Consider the following 16,706-nt stretch of genomic DNA (forward strand, 5'->3'; position numbering starts at 1 on the left):
CTGCTGCTGCTGCTGCTGCTAAGTCACTTCAGTCGTGTCCGACTCTGTGTGACCCCATAGACGGCAGCCCACCAGGCTCCGCCGTCCCTGGGATTCTCCAGGCAAGAACACTGGAGTGGATTGCCATTTCCTTCTCCAATGCATGAAAGTGAAGTCGCTCAGTCGTGTCCTACTCTTCGCGACCTGCCAGAGTCCCGCTCCAGCTGGTCCAGGGGTCCCCAAGGGATGAATGGCGTCGGCGAAAGGAAAAGAAAGGAGACAGAGAGTTTTTGATGGCCCAAGGACTACAATCTTTATTGCTTTAGTCTCTATTTATATAGCACATGTTCTTCTACGTAATGATTCTTACAATATTTTTCCATTCAGATCAACATCTCCTAATTCTAAGATGTGTTCAAAGTTTTTTCCTAGTCTATTGTCGCATTTTGGTTACATGTTTACCCCAAAACCTATTTTTATTTTACTAAAACATAATCTATAAATCATATTATTCCATGTACTTATTTTGTACAGCCTGCTACTACAGCAAGTACAGCATCTTGCTTCAATGACTAAAAACTATAGCGGTGGCTAAGGGCAAAGTTTTTCATAGTACAGCCATTGTCAGTGGTGGCTTGTTTACCATCTACCCACATACCACAAGACTATTTCTGGCAGGGGAAGTCTTTTGCAGTTCACCTAGAAACTATTTACAATACAATTTATATATATCTTTTCTGTTTGTGCTTAGATTGTTAGGGGAAAAGGCAATTGGCTTGGTTTCTGTAATTTTCCCTGATACATGACCCAAGTTTTCCAGTCATCAATAACAATTTCCTCATGAGGCCAGGTCACAACAGGCTTAGGGCTTGTTTTCCAAATGATCATGACCTTATTCCCTGGCTGAGTGTTAGGGACCCACCAGTCAGGGGCCTCAGTAGGTTTAATGATTTTTGGAATGTTTCTCTGGGGCAAGGGATCATTTTTCTTTTTATTGGACTCTCATGATCTCATCATGGAAGCCCCTACAACTCCAGCCATCAAAGAATGAAACAGTTAGCCACAACAAAAGCATAGAAACAGGAAGGAGGGAAGGTTCCGATCCTGGAGAGAAACTGCTTTGCAGTTTCTTCTTGAGTGGTGCCGTGACTTTGTCATCCGGCAGTAGATCCAGAACGGCTCCCAACAGAAAGAAAGAAACACAGCTAGCTACAACAGAAGCATAGAAACAGGAAGGAGTGAAGGTTCCGATCCTGGAGAGAAACGCTTTGCAGTTTCTTCTTGATTGGTGCCGTGACTTTGTCACCTGGCAGTAGTTCCAGAACGGCTCCCAACAGCGACTCCATGGACTGCAGCCTACCAGGCTCCTCCATCCATGGGATTTTCCAGGCAAGAGTACTGGAGTGGGTTGCCATCGCTTTCTCCGCAACTAAGACCTAGCCCAGTCAAATAAATAAATACTTTTAAAAAAAATAATAATAGGCAGCAGTGAGATGATGAATCTGCAGGTCTTTGATTTTATAACTCTCTCCCCAGACTCAAGCCCCTGGTGGAAGGGTCTCCCTTTACCATGTGCCCTTGAATCCGGGGAAACTGCCAGTCCCTACCTGGTCCTCCCCTCCCCACACAAGTCATGCCTTCTTCTCCTTCAGGTTTTGGCTCATGTATCTCCTCCATGGACCAAGCTAATTAAAATCACAACCCTTCCCATTCCCTGCCCTTTGTCCCAACTTCATTTTTCTCATGGAACTCATCATATCTAGCACACTCTCTATTTTACTGATTAACATTTGTGGTCCATCTCCCCTGTCTTGAGAATGATGGTTCCAGGAGTGCAAGAATTTTTATGTGGTGTTCCCCAACTCCTAGAAAGACACCTAAATCAAAGGAAATGCTTGATAAATGCCTGTCGCCTGAGTGAGACAAGGTGAGGTGACAATGCCACAGAGCAGGGGCTTCAGGTCCAGCCAGCTCTGGGAAGGGACTGAGTCCTTAGGTTTGTGGGAACTAGGTGAGGTGGTGTGGCACTTCCGCTCTGTCTTTTCCTGGGGGTTAAGGATGATCTGGAGGTTGTGACCCCAACCCTGCCCAGGTCTCCTGGGATCAAGCCAGCCAGCTTTGCAGAGAGGACGGGAGAAGTGGCCGCTCAGGTATAAAGCCTCCAGCTGGAGCAGCTGTATCTGAAAAGTAAATCTCTCTCTCTGCGGTTTGCCCATTTCTGGCTCAGGAAACTGAAACACCTCATTTCACGGCCTCTGATTACCAGGGGAAAGCCCAGGGCTGGGGGTGGGGTGGGGGGGAGACTGCAGTGGTCTCTGCCCAAGACACACACACACACACACACACACACACACACACACACCCCAACTCCTGAGCTAGGTAGAGTACCACCCTCTGTACACAGAGCTAGTGACCACTGGGCCTGCTGTCCGTGGTGCTGAGCATCTTCCCCAGGCCCATCCGTCAAATGTACACTCCTCTGGGCACACTCCAGGTTGTGCTCGTCCTTCCTGCAGCCCGGGCTCAGGAGTAGACATAACTCCAGGTGTGCTGCAAGCAGTGCAGGTTCAGGGGCACACTTGAAAACACCTGTGCAGATATACATGTATATGCACACATTTAGGTTTACAAATATGTATGTACAGTCACACCAAGGCGCACATGCTACACTGGCCCTTGGCAATATCAAAGGGCAGACTTCTGCAGAGGAGGTCTGGCCCACACAACAGAAGGATGCTTGGAGCAGCTCCAGGCCCTGGGCTCCCAGGGAAGGCTGGGACTCTGAGAGCCCCCTGGTAGAGCTGGCTAGACACAGTCTCAGTGTTCCCAGACAGGCCCTTCCAAGGATGACCCAGAAGTCCCCTGCTTGCAGGCATGGCTATTGTGCTTGTGGGGCTGAGAAGAGAAGCCAGTACTCAGGTAAACCCAGAGAAAGCTAAATCTGAGCCCAGGGCCCCTAGGATACTTTCCTCCTACCTTCAGACTCTAGAGCGTGGAGAGGGACAGGGCTAGGGCTGGGGCTAGGACTAGGATGGAGCTGGGGAGGAGCTGAGGTTGGGGCTGGAGAAGGAGCTGGCCTGAGTTGACACTGGCACAGGGACTGAGGTTGACATTGGGGCTGAATCTGGTAGGTGGCTGTCCCGGGGAGCAGACATAAGCTCCTGAGGGTCTTCAGCTCCAACAGAGCTGGAAAGTCAAGAGACAAGGACTTGGTTACAATTGGTCCAGGTCTACATTAAGCAGCGGCTGATGGATGACTTGCTTTTTTTGGTTAATGAGGTGAAATAGGAGTGAAGCAATGGCAACCTGAGCCTGGGGTCTGCCCTAAAACATTGACAGCAAGAGTGCCAACCCTCCAACCAGCTTCTTGCCTATCCTGGCAGAGTGGTCTTCCCTGAAGCAGGGGACGGACAGGATGGTCCCTAGAGTGTCTGTGACTGAGATGTCAGCCTAAGGTCCTCAGACCCTCTCCACCTATGCCTATGATAGGGGCCTCCATTTCTCCCCTCTCCCCCACCCTCCTCCTGCCCAAGACTCAGCCGTCTCACCAGAAGGGCTCTGTGTAAGCTGGAATCCACATTCCCAGCATGGGCCAGGAGGAGGTGGGGAGGAACTAGATAGAACTGGAGTCAGAAAGAACTGATCTAAACCTGACTCCCATCAAGTTATGAAAAATCTCTTTAAAATATAAACAAACACAAACAAACCAGCTATGTGGCCTCTTGGCAACTCACCTAGCCCACTGAACCTCAGTTTCCTCATCTGTAAAATGGGAATAGTACCCTTTTCTTCACAGACCCTGAGGCTGATGTGGAATAATCACATTCAGCTCAGGGACTCTGGGTCTTGCCATCCCACTTGGTCCTCTGAGGGTGGTCTTGAGTCTCAGGAGCAGGCAGACAGAGCTAGAGCATGGATAAGGGTAGAAGAGAGGGGAACTCAACTGCTCTTCATATCCTTTCTCCAAAGCACCCGAGGTCTACTCAGAAAGGAGGCAGGGCCGAGTTTAGCAGAAACTGCCCAGAGTCTTGCCTGGGGATAACAATTAGTGTCCATACCATACAAGTGGTATTTTCTGAGCACCTTCTGAGCCTAGTGTGGCATGTATATAAGCAACAATGAAAAAGTCTGCCCTGTATGCAAGAGCATCCCCCAAAGAGAGGAGAGACACAGACTTAAATCACTACCATACAAGAGAAACCAAGAGATGTGGGCCACAGCATTGCCAGGTAAAATACAGGAGGCCCAGTTAAATTCAAATTTCAGATAAATAACAAATAACATTTACTATAAGTCTGTCCCATACAATATTTGGGACACATTTATATTCATCAGTCATAGTTTATCTGAAATTCACAATAAATTGGGCATCCTATACTTTTATTTGCTAAATCTGACCCCCCTAGTCATAGGTGAGGCAGCTGTGAAATGTGCACTTGGGTCAGATGATCGCAAGTTCAAATTCCAGTTCTCCCAACTATGGACTGGGTGAACAGGGGATAATAGTTTAACCTCTCTGGGCCATGTTGCCTCATCAACGAAATAAATTCTATTTCTTGACCTGGGTGGCATTTACATGCTCAATGCTTTATAATTACTTGTTGTATTGTACATTCATACTTTACATACTTTTCTGTGTGTTTGCTGTATTGCTCAGCAACAATAACAAAATATTAATTTTTTAATATATACATTAAATGAGATAAAGTATGTGGATGGCCCCTGGCATAGGGCCTGGTAAGTGGTCAGTTTTGTTTTTTTTTACAGAAATACAAATGTTACTAGAAGCTCCAAAGGTTGTGACAGCGCAGAGTAGACAAAGAGTCCTTCCTGCTGGGAAAATCCCTGCAGGCTTCACAGAGGAGGTGATATCTGGACTCTGAAGGAGGAGCTAGATTTCATGAGGGAAGGCAGAAGCAGGTAATGTCAACACACGACAATATTGTAATATATGAAAAGTTGAGTGACAGGGGAGTTTAGAAAACTCATGCTGTCGGCTGTGAAGGGAAAGACACAGACTGGGGCAAGCTGAGACAGGAGACAAGAAAACTGCTGGGAAGCCGGATAGAGGTGACATAGGACAGCAACCTGGACTGGGGTGGGGCAGAAAGCCAGAGGCAAGAGAACAGAGCTGCAGGGGTAAAATCAATGATATGGAGGGTGGTGAGGCAAAGAATGGCTGATGCGCCACCAAGGGTACCAGTGCCCTAAGAAGAAATGCAAAGGTCTGAAGGGATCGATTGTGCAATGGAATCCTGCCCACATTCCCCCAGCTTACTGCCAACACCTATGAGTCTCTTTCTGGTTAAGGAAGTATGCTCAGACTGTACACAGGGCCGGCTGGAAGTGCCCAGAGTTGTTGACAGCCGATGACTGATGGCAGTTGGTGGATAAGCAACCCCTTTTCTTCACCCTTGTTTGGGATAACTTGGAGACATGTTCTATGCTGTCTGTAGCAGAATTACCCTCCAGTTGTAACAGCAGCCTGTTCACATCACATTCTGCATTGGCTCCTTTCCCTTCCCTGTCTCACTTCCCTCCCCTTTACCATTATTTTCCAGGTCACTTCCCCAATAAGCTAAGGGTGCTTGAATCCATGCTTCAGGGTCAACTTCTAGAAAACCAAACAAAGATCTGAAATTTGATCAGGTAGCGACCTCCCCATCATAGGAACTATTCAAGGAGCAGCTAAACAACTTTCCTTGCAAGATCACAAAGTACAGCTCACTCTAGCACTGAGTGAAAACCAGCTTTTATTCCTGCAAATTCATCAGACATCGTCCGAGCACCTAGTCAGGGGAGGCTTGGCTCTGCAGAGAACATGGTCCCTGCACCTTTGCCCAGGGCTCATGGCTGGGACAGGGTCAGGATGCTGGATTCCGGGCATTCCCTGGGTCAGGCAAGACAGAGTCCAGCAAAAGAAATGTTGGGTGCATCTGTCCAGTTTCTGCTCCCTTTGGCCCACCGGGCTTGGGGTCCCCATTTCTGAGTCCTGTTCCCCACTCCTAAGCCTCGGCTTTCGTTAGAGTGAGTGTGAGGAGGCAAATGTGATCTCTAGAGCTTCTGCTCAGTTCCGCTTCCAGGAAGGTCACTCACCAAAGTGGGTTGTGAGCATCTCAAAGCAGTTTCTGAGTCAGGAGATTGTTGGGAACATCATGGCCCAGGGGGCTAGGGCCACACTGGTCAGATCACTGACCGTGACCAGCTCAGATGCTCCCAGCTTCCTCCAGGCTCTGCAGGAGGCCCATGGTGCTCTGTCCCACACTTGGCAGAGAGGGGCCAGGCCCAGCGGGTCCTAGGCCCCATCACCCGAGAGACCATGGGTCCCCTCCTGGCGCTGCTGCTGACACCAATGAGTCTTCTCCGCTCTAGGGCTCGAGTTCTTCATGGGGACAGGCTTGGCTCTGCTGAGCTGGGAGGACTAGTGAGAAGGGACAATGTAAGAAAAATAAATCCCTTGGTGTATACTGAGAACCCACCACAGGCCAAAGCATCTCTGGAGACTTGAACCCAGACATTAATAAGAGAGCCCGGTCCTTTTGGCATCCCCCTTTGGCGAGAAATCAAGCCCCAAATAAACACAACACATATGCCTTTTCTCTAACAGAGGTCTGAACGAGGTCCTCTGGGAACACAGAGGAGTGGGTGATCTCTTCAGTCCGATGGGCCAGGAGGGGGTTAGGGAAAGCTGAGTGAGTAGGAAGCTGGCATGACTTGTGTATCCCACAGATGTTTTTTGCTTGTCTATTGCATTCAAACACCACATTGGGCACATAGAAATAAAACAGAAAACCAGCAAAACATCCCTGCCCTCATGGAGCTTGTGGTCTGGAGGAGAGAAAGTTAAAAATAAAATTATAAAACAAAATACATGAAATGTGTTGGGATGCATGCTATGGAGAAAAATAAAGTGGAAAGAAGGAAGTAGGAAGTCCTAGAGAAAGAGGAAGTTTGCAGCTTTAAAGAAGGAGGTCATGAAATGTATCCCTGAGAAGGTACAGAGAACTGGGAGGGGGAGGGGTGCAGAACAAGAGAAGAGCAAATGCAAAGGCCCTGAGGCAGGAGCATACTTGGTGTGGTCAAGATAAGGCCAGGAAGCCAGTGCAGCTAAAGCAGAGTAAGCATGGGGGGAGCAGTAGGAGGTGAAGTCAGGGAGGCCAGGGGGGCCAGAGTGTGCAAGATCCTCAAGGCCATAGTGAGGACAGCAGTTTTCTCTCTGAGTGAGATGGGAAGCCAGTGAAGGGGTTTTCATCAAAGGAAGAGTGTGCTCGGATATGTGGATGATAGACGAGAATAGGGAGAGGAAGTACAGAGCCAGGGTGCCCCTTGATGAGCCCCTTGGGACGAAGGTGGTGGGAATGGTCAGATTCTTGCTATACTGGGAAATTAGAGGCAACAGCTTTGGTGACAGATCAGATTTGGGGATGCTAGGTATGAGAGAGAGGAGAAAAAGATGAGTTTATGGTTGCACAGCCTGAAGGGCAGGGTACCACTCCCTGTGATAGGGAAAGCCACAGGGGCAGCTTGCCAGAGCAGGTCAGGATTTCCAAGGTCGGAAGGATGGCAAGGGCTTTGGGCTTCCAGAGTGAGTCAGGCAGAATCTGCCTGCGATGCAGGAAACCAGGGTTCGATCCCTGGGTCAGGAAAATTCCCTGAAGAAGGGAATGGTTACCCACTCCAGTATTCTTGCCTGGAGAATTCCACAGACGGGCTACAATCCCTGGGATTGCAAAGAATCAGACATGACTGAGTGACTAACACTTTCACACTTTGCAGGCTGAGGGAACAGCATAGAAAATGGTAAACACACAGCGTGGCCTGGGGCCCCCGAGTGATCCTGAGGGCTGCTAAAACCTGGAATACATGGTAGGGCCAGAGTGGGGTTGCTGGAGGTGGAGCAGGAAAGGTAGACTGAGGCTGCCTTGGCATTTGGGACTGATCCCAGGAGAGCCCACCAAGATTCCGAGAAATAGAGTGAAGAGGATCCGAGTCACTGCTTAAAACAATCACTCCAGCCACACTGTGGAGACCTCATTGCAGAGGGAGAGGCTCGAGACAGGGACTTCACGGGGCAGCCAGCCGTGGCTTGGCTGAGTGGCAGGAGATGGTGAGCCTGAGTTTGGGCAGCAGTGGTGGAGGGGAGAGGAGACCTCTCTGGCAGAGTGAGTAATGGAAAGAAGATGTCAATGACAACAACCAGATTCCTAATTGGGGCGCCGAGTGGTCTGAGACCATATAAAGGAAAGGAGGGATGGGCAGGCATCTGGGGGTCACAGACCATAGATGTGACGAGGGCCAGGGAAGGGCCCCAGGCTGAGCGATGCCAGCACCTGGCTCTGGCCCAGGCACAACAGGCCTTTCCACTCTGTTCACCAGGGGAGGATGCAGGACTGGCCTCAGTCAAATGGACCCTCAGCCCCAGAGGGCCCCAGGCCTGCGGGAGATGCCAGACTGGGCACCCGAGTGGGGGCAGCGGCTCCATTTCCAAGGTCAAGCCCCAGGCCCGGCAGGACCCTGCTCTCCAGCTCCCATTTCAGCTGATGTAAAACTAAGCGGCACTGGGCCTGCATGCTCTTCACATCAGCACAACAAGATGCTTAGTCAATAAAATAGTTGAGCCAAGTGAACTCAGCATGCGACTCCAGGAGGAGTTTTTTTTTCCAGGGGAAATGTCATCATTTTCCATTCCTGTTTAATGAATCATGGGAATTATAGCAACATTACAAATGGCTTTCTGTGCAGGCTATTACTTTGTTTCTGCAGGGTTCTAATGACAGGCCCGCTTCACTGAAGGCTCAGCCTGCCCCCGGCTAAGAAGAATAATGGTATTATTATAAGCAGTCCCCTTACGAGGCTCTGGCCCAGGAGGGGTGGTCACCCAGGACCTTATGAATTGGGTCTAAAGTGAGAAGCCCCGAGTGATTGATTTGGAAATTTCCCAGGGAGTCTGCACAGAGCACTGTCTGCTGAGACCGGGTATGGCTAAGCCGTGTCTCCCAGGGCTCAGGTCGAAAAATCAGTGAGGGGGTTGGAGAGGGGGAGGATGGGTGAGTGCTTTTCCTGAGCTGAGTGTGGAATGGAGGGAGTGGCATTGAACAGGACAAACTCAGTCCTCAAGGGATGTGGGGTGCTCAGAGATGGGGACCACAAGAGCCCACTAGCCTGGTCTCTGTCCATGGAAGCTTCCAGCCAAGGCAGGGACAGAGGAGAGAAGAAGGTGGGGTGGAGGGAGGCAGCTGTCCACTCCTCACCCATAACAGCCAGCTGGGTCAGGCGCAGTGCACGGAGAAAGCTGTCGGTGTAGGTGGCCCTCCCCCAGCCCCCCGCCCCCTCCCACTCCCAAGTGAGCGTGGGCCACAGCCGGTGGCCTCCTTGAGAATGCCCAGTCTGCCCAGAGCAAAGGCTTGCTGCCTAGATGTAAGAATAAGCTCCACAGTTTTGCTTCCTTTAAGCCCATCGCCTGCTATCGACAATGTCATTCAGTGTGTGTCTTAAAGGGCGATTTTACCACTGTAGTAGGATCCATTTGGGGTGGCCTCCTGGCTCATGAAAACCCACCTGGCCACAGTTGATTGGCTTAGGATGGACCCCCAACCCAAACTGAGCCATCAGATTCTGCCCCCCACAATGTAAGAGGCAAGAGAAGTTTCATTTGATCACTGCCGTCTCTTCAGTACCTTCCTGAATTCTGCCTGTTGCACAGGAAGGGCTTAATAAATATTTATGGAACAAATGAACCAACAAACGAATGAATGAATGAGCCTCTGTGAGGAATTTGGAATTCTTAACTGGGAAACAGAGACTGGGACCTGTGGGACTGAGTCACATTAGCTCCATGAGCTAGTTACTGAGCACATTAGCTGCTCCCTGGAGAGAAGACCGTCCTCTTCTAACTTCCAGGATCTTGGGGGCTCCTTTGGTCCTGACCCCTCAAAGCTGCTGGTTCTCCTTTGTCACCCTTTTAACTTTGAGGTGGCCCAACACCCTGACCGTAAATTCTCTCTTTTTAAAAAATATTTATTTATGTATTTGTTTATTTGGCGGCCTTGGGTCTTAGTTGTGTCAAGCAGGACCTTTCATTGTGATGCATGGCCTCTCTAGTTGTGGCTCGAGGGCTCTGGAGGGTGAGGACTCAATAGTTGTAGCACACGGGGGTAGGTGCCTCGCCGGTTGTGGGATCCTAGTTCCCCAACCAGGAATCGAACCCATGTCCCCTGCATTGCAAGGTGGATTCTGAATCACTGGACCACCAGGGAAGTCCCTAAATTCCCTCTCTGAGTTGGTCTATTTCTGTTGCAGTCTATTTCTGTTGCTTGCAACCAAAAAGCCTTGACCAACCTGATAGTAAATCTAGCTTCCCAACCCCTCCTGTTTCCCTACCTGGCTGCTTCTCTCAGAGTCATACCTATCCTAGCTGCGCCTGGGGCGGAACCCAGCTGTGCCCGGGGCGGAACCCAGCTGTGCCCGGGGCGGAACCCAGCTGTGCCCATGGTCGCCATCACCGTCTCTTGATGGGCTCTGGCTCCGGGGCTGCAGGGACCCAGAGGCAGGGAGGGACGGCGTGCTAGGGTACCGGGTCCACAGGGGGATGTGGGAGGCAGTGACCTCTCCCTGCAGGGCCCTCACCGTGGCCCCCAGCTTCAGATGTGGGCTCTCAGCGGGCAGGGGAGCCTCACTCAGGTCAGACTCCCGCTGTGTACACCCAGGGCCCAGCAGAGCAGTGCCTGACTCCTCGCCCACCTCCCACCTTGCACACACAGAGGGGAGGGACGTGATTGAATCAGAGTCCTGAGAAAATCTGAGTTAGAGCTGGAGCAGGAGGAAAGGCCGCCCCAGCCCCCAGACCCCAGAGGCTGCTCTTCGCCTGGCTGGATCGAGTCTATTCTTTCTTTTCTTCCGCCCTCGCCCCGGGCGCCAGGATACTAATTATAATGACCCGGTGAGTTACAAGACGGTGAAATTGCTTCCACCTGAGGTTGTCACGGGCTGGGGAGAAATACCAGGGATGGAAATTAAACTGTGCCAGCAGGCCTGAAGGGGTGGGAGCAGGGGGCGGGAGGAGGCGGCGGAGGTGGGAGAAGCCCCCGCGGCTTATAAAGTAGTGCTTACGAAGTCTTGGGAAGATGCGTCCTTGGCACACACAGAAACGACTGGAGCCTGCCCGTCCGCTGCTGGTCGCAGGACACGAGATGCTACAGCGGAGGGCATCCAGGGTCGGCAGAAGTACCACGGCGGCCTGGACCCTCAGAGACAGAACAGCAGAGAACTGGAGGCTGGGTGACCCAGCTACCCAAACAGACACACACATACACCCCGACATGTGAACCTCCTCTCTGGCGGGCTCTGAGAGAGATGGAGGAGAGGGGAGGGGTGACCAGAGCCCAGCCTGACCTCGAAGCCACCATGTCACAGAGCCCCGCCTGAAGAAATTCTCCCCTCTAAATCCAGCCCATCTCTCCCTGGGTCCCGTCTGCCCACCAGCTCTGCTGTGACCTTCCCATGCGGAATTCTTACAGGTTCGCCCAGCAAGAAGAGGATCCAGGATGGTGGGAGGGAGAGTCCCACCCCAAGGACGTGGGAGTCTGCATCTCGGAGGGTTATGGTCGGCTCCACCGAAACTGTCCTGCTGGATCAATCATCTGAGTCACTGAGGCCTTCTTCCCAGGCGCCAGCCGCAGGTTGAGGTTGGCCCCTCAGCTTCTACCAAACCTTTAAGGGATGGATCACTCCAGCACTATTTAAACTGTGCCAGGATATAGAAAAAGAAGGAAAGTGTCTGGATTACTTTTATGAAGTGAGCATAGCGTTGATAGTAATACCAATACCCAGCTGGAAGAACACAGAACTGGAAAAATTCACAAGTCAATTTCACATTAATCTCTCTGTAAAAATTCTAAATAAGAGAGTGGCATGCAGAATCCAGCAACACAGGAAAAGAGCAATATATTGTGATTAAGTGGGGTTTAAGAAACGCCAGGTCATTAGTGTCAAGACATCTATTAATATAATTTACCACATTAGAAAATCTAAGCATAAATTATCTGCAAAAATCAGCAATCATTCTTAATTTTAAAAATTCTTTATGAAATAAGAGCAGCTTCTTTTTTAAATTTATTTTATTGAAGTATAGTTCACTTATAGTATGTGTTCATTTCTGCTATACAGCAAAGTGATTCAGTTATACATACATATATTCATTTTCATATTCTTTTCCACCATGGTTTATTACAGGATATTGATATGGTCCCCTATGCTATACAGTAGGGCCTTGTTGTTTATCCACTATGTATATAATAGTTTGCATATGCTAATCCCAATCCATCCCTCCCCCATGCCCCCACCCCCTTGGCAACCACAAGTCAAACAGCTTCTTCTTAACATGATAAATTATTTCCATCTTAATCTCAAGTGAGGAAATTCTAAAAGCATTCTCATTAAAGTCAGGAACAAGACTAGGACATCCAGTATCTTCACTATGACTGACTTTGTTCTGTAAACACCATCTAATATGATTAATTAAGAGAAATTACTTAACTATATGAAAATTTAAAAGGGTAGGTAAAATTATCATTATTTGCAAAAGACAGGCATGTATAACTGGTACAGCCAACAGAATCAACTGAAAAACTATTACCAACAATAAATTCAATAATGTGGCTAGCTGCAAAATTAATGTACAAATATCAATGGCCTTCATGTTTAAAAATGACAGCCAGTTAAGACATATAATGAAAGAACATAGGGTATTTACAATTACAACAAAAAAGATAAAATGTCTAGGAGTATGAAGCAAACATTTGTAAAGAAAACCCTAAAATGCCACTAAGGTATCCAAAAGATGACTTGAACAAACAGAAAGGCCTATCATTCTTGGACAGGAAGAACTGACATAAAGCCATACTGGCTTTCCCTTAGTTAACATATAACATTTACGTATTTCAGTGAAAGTACCAAAGGGAATCTTTAATGAAACAAAATGACATTGAGGTTCATATGGGAAAATGAACATGCAAAATAGCCAGGAAAATTCTGAAAAGAAGAGTAATGAGGGGAGGTTAGCCCTATCAATTATGTAAGTATAGCCTAGAACAGCAGTCATTTGAATAATATGGTAGTGACTTATGAGCAGACAACCATGTCAACAGAACAGAAAACACAAAAACACAAAAACATGGGAGCATTTAGTCCATGAGAAAGGTAGCATTGAAGACATTGAGGAGAAGATGAACTATTCAGTAATGTTATTGGGACAACTGTGCAGCCACTGAGAAAATATTACATTAGTTCCATACCTCACACCTATATTAAAATCAACTCTGAATGGATCATAGATTGAAATATTTTTGAATGAAATAAGTAGCCTAGATGAAATAATAAGGGAAAAAGAAAATTTTTTTAAATGATGTTAATTGTGGTGCTGGAGAAGACTCTTGAGAGTCCCTTGGACAGCAGGAAGATCAAACCAGTCAATCCTAAAGGAAATCAAATCCAATGAATATTCATTGGAAGGACTGATGCTGAAGCTGAAACTCCAATCCTTTGGCCACTTGAAGCAAAGAAACAACTCATTGGAAAAGACTCTGACGCTGGGAAGGATTGAGGACAGGAGGACAAGGGGACAGCAGAGATGGCTGGATAGCATCACTGACTCAATGGACACTTTGAGCAAACTCTGGGAGATAGTGAAGGACAGGGAAGCCTGGTGTGCTGCAGTCCATGGAGTCACAAAGAGTTGGACATGATAGCAGCTGAACCACAACAATGTGGGAAAGGCCTTTAACAAGACACCCAGAAGCCAAAGGAAATCCCTGATAAATCTGGCTATGTATTAATAAAAATAAAATACTTCTTGATGGCAGAAAGCACCATTAGTGAAATCAAGACAAGCATCAAACAAGGAGAAATACCTGGTGTTTATCACAAACAAAGTGTTAATTTCCCACTTGTATAAAAAGCTCTTGGGAATCAACAATAACAAGACCTATAACATGGTAGAAAAATCACACATACCAAAAAAAAACCCTACCTGATATGCTTAAATGTGGAATCTAAAAAAAAAGATACAAATGAACTTATTTACAAAATAGATATAGACCCATGGGCATAGAAAACAAACTTATGGTTACCAAAGTTGAAAGGGGCAAGGTGAGCAATAAACTAGGAGTTTGGGATTAACATATACACACTACTACCTAGAATATAGATAACCAACAAGGACCTACTGTATAGCACAGGGAACTGTATTCAATATTTTGTAATAACATATAAGGGGAAAGAATCTGAAAAAAATATGTATGTGTATATATATATGTATGCATATGAAACTTAATCACTGTTTTGTACACCTGAAGTTAATACAACATTGTAAATAAACTATATTTCAACTAAAAATATTTTTGGACTTCCCTGGTGGTCCAATGGTTAAGAATCCATCTGCCAATGCAGGGGGACACAGGTTCAAACCCTGATCTGGGAAGATTCCATATGCCATGGGGCAACTAAGCCCATGCGCTACAACTACTGACTCCCGCATACTCTAGAGCCTATGCTCTGCAACAAGAGAAGCCACCACAGTGAGAAGTCTGCACACCACAACTGGAAGATAGCCACCACTCGCCACAACTAGAGAAAGCCTGTGCACAGCAATGAAGACGCAGCACAGTCAAAATAAACAAATAAATTTTTATCTACCTGATACACTTTTTACCAATCATATTGGTGAAGATCAAAAAGCTTGCTAATACACTGTATCAGTGATATTGAGAGAAAATTAGTGTGCAGGTCAGGAGGCAACAGTTAGAACTGGACATGGAACAACAGACTGGTTCCAAATAGGAAAAGGAGTACATCAAGGCTGTATATTGTCACCCTGCTTATTTAACTTATATGCAGAGTACATCATGAGAAACGCTGGGCTGGAGGAAGCACAAGCTGGAATCAAGATTGCCGGGAGAAATATCAATAACCTCAGATATGCGGATGACAACATCCTTATGGCAGAAAGTGAAGAGGAACTAAAGAGCCTCTTGATGAAAGTGAAAGAGGAGAGTGAAAAAGTTGGCTTAAAGCTCAACATTCAGAAAACTAAGATCATCACATCTGGTCCCATCACTTCATGGGAAATAGGGAAACAGTGTCAGACTTTATTTTGGGGGGCTCCAAAATCACTGCAGATGGTGATTACATCCATGAAATTAAAAGACGCTTACTCCTTGGAAGGAAAGTTATGACCAACCTAGATAGCATATTAAAAAGCAGAGACATTACTTTGCCAACAAAGGTCCATCTAGTCAAGGTTTTTCCAGTAGTCATGTATGGATGTGAGAGTTGGACAGTGAAGAAAGCTGAGTGCCGCAGAATTGATGCTTTTGAACTGTGGTGTTGGAGAAGACGCTTGAGAGTCCCTTGGACTGCAAGGAGATCCAACCAGTCCATCCTAAAGGAGTTCAGTCCTGGGTGTTCATTGGAAGGACTGATGTTGAAGCTGAAACTCCAATACTTTGGCCACCTCATGCGAAGAGTTGACTCATTGGAAAAGACCCTAATGCTGGGAAGGATTGGGGGCAGGAGGAGAAGGGGATGACAGAGGTTGAGATGGCTGGATGGCATCACCGATTCAATGGACATGAGTTTGGGTAGACTACGGGAGTTGGTGATGGACAGGGAGGCCTGGTGTGCCGCTGTTTATGGGGTTGCAAAGAGTCGGACACGACTGAGCAACTGAACTGAATTGAACTGAGTGTCTCATACATTGCTTCTGGTACAATCTCTATGGGGGAGCAGACATTTTGGCAACATCTATCAAAATTACAAATGCATATGCCCTTTGGCACAGCAATTACATTTCTGTGAATGTTACAAAAAGATATATATGGACATGTGTGAATTGGAGAATGTACAAAATTATTCCTCATATCATTGTTTGAAGGAGTGAAAATGAATAAGTAAAAGGGGAAGGGGAACTAGCAGTCCATCAACAGATGATTGCTTAAATAAATTATGGTATATGCATACGATGAGATATAAGGTGGACATTGACAACAGCAAGGTGACAAGCAATTCCACTCCTAAGTACACACCCAGGAGAATTGAAGACCTGTGTTCCCATAACAACTTGTACACAAAATTTCATAGCAGCACCATTCATCATAGCCAAAATGTGGAAACAACCCAAACATCCATCAACTGACAAATGGATGAGCATAATCTGGTATATCTTCAAGAATATTATTAGCAATAAAAATGAAGTACTGATATGCATGCTATGGCACGGATGAACCTTGAAAACAGTATGCTGAGTGAAAGATTCCAGACCCGAAAGGCCACACATCATATGATTCCGTTTACAACAAAGGTCCAGAATAGGCAAATCCATAGAGACAGAAAGAAAGTCAATCAGTGGTTGCCAGGAGCTGGAAGGTAGAGGAAAAGTAGTGACTGCTTCATGGGTTTGAGGTTTCTTTGGGGGATGATGGAAATGTCCCAGCATTAGATAGTGGTGATGGTTGCCCAACTTGGTGAATATATTTAAAAATCACTGAATTGTATGGTCTGTGAAGTATATCCCTGCCCTCCCCCCAAAAAAAAGGAATGAGGAAACTCTGTCCTCCTAGGGGGTGATCTCTGAGATACTGTGTAAAATGACAAAACAAAGCACAGAGACCTGTGGATGACATGGTACCATTATTACTACTATATTATTATTATTATTATATGGTACCATGTGT

The 16,706-nt window shown here is 47.2% G+C and overlaps 1 long non-coding RNA gene across 1 annotated transcript in view; it reads right to left on the reverse strand.

Annotated features, from left to right (window-relative positions):
- Positions 1-266: 266 nt before the first annotated feature.
- Positions 267-16,706, reverse strand: part of LOC145505839 (uncharacterized) — a 177,184-nt gene continuing 160,744 nt past the window's right edge. The window contains exons 5-9 of the long non-coding RNA XR_014053312.1: positions 11,494-11,722; positions 11,089-11,222; positions 6,076-6,400; positions 1,245-1,415; positions 267-1,094 (exon numbers count right to left, since the gene is read on the reverse strand). This is a non-coding gene — a long non-coding RNA (uncharacterized LOC145505839). The remainder of the gene's footprint in view (positions 1,095-1,244; positions 1,416-6,075; positions 6,401-11,088; positions 11,223-11,493; positions 11,723-16,706) is intronic.

The sequence above is a fragment of the Giraffa tippelskirchi genome, chromosome 5, assembly GCF_054371585.1.
Source record: "Giraffa tippelskirchi isolate mGirTip1 chromosome 5, T2T-mGirTip1v1.2.pri, whole genome shotgun sequence".
Classification (NCBI taxonomy): domain Eukaryota; kingdom Metazoa; phylum Chordata; class Mammalia; order Artiodactyla; family Giraffidae; genus Giraffa; species Giraffa tippelskirchi.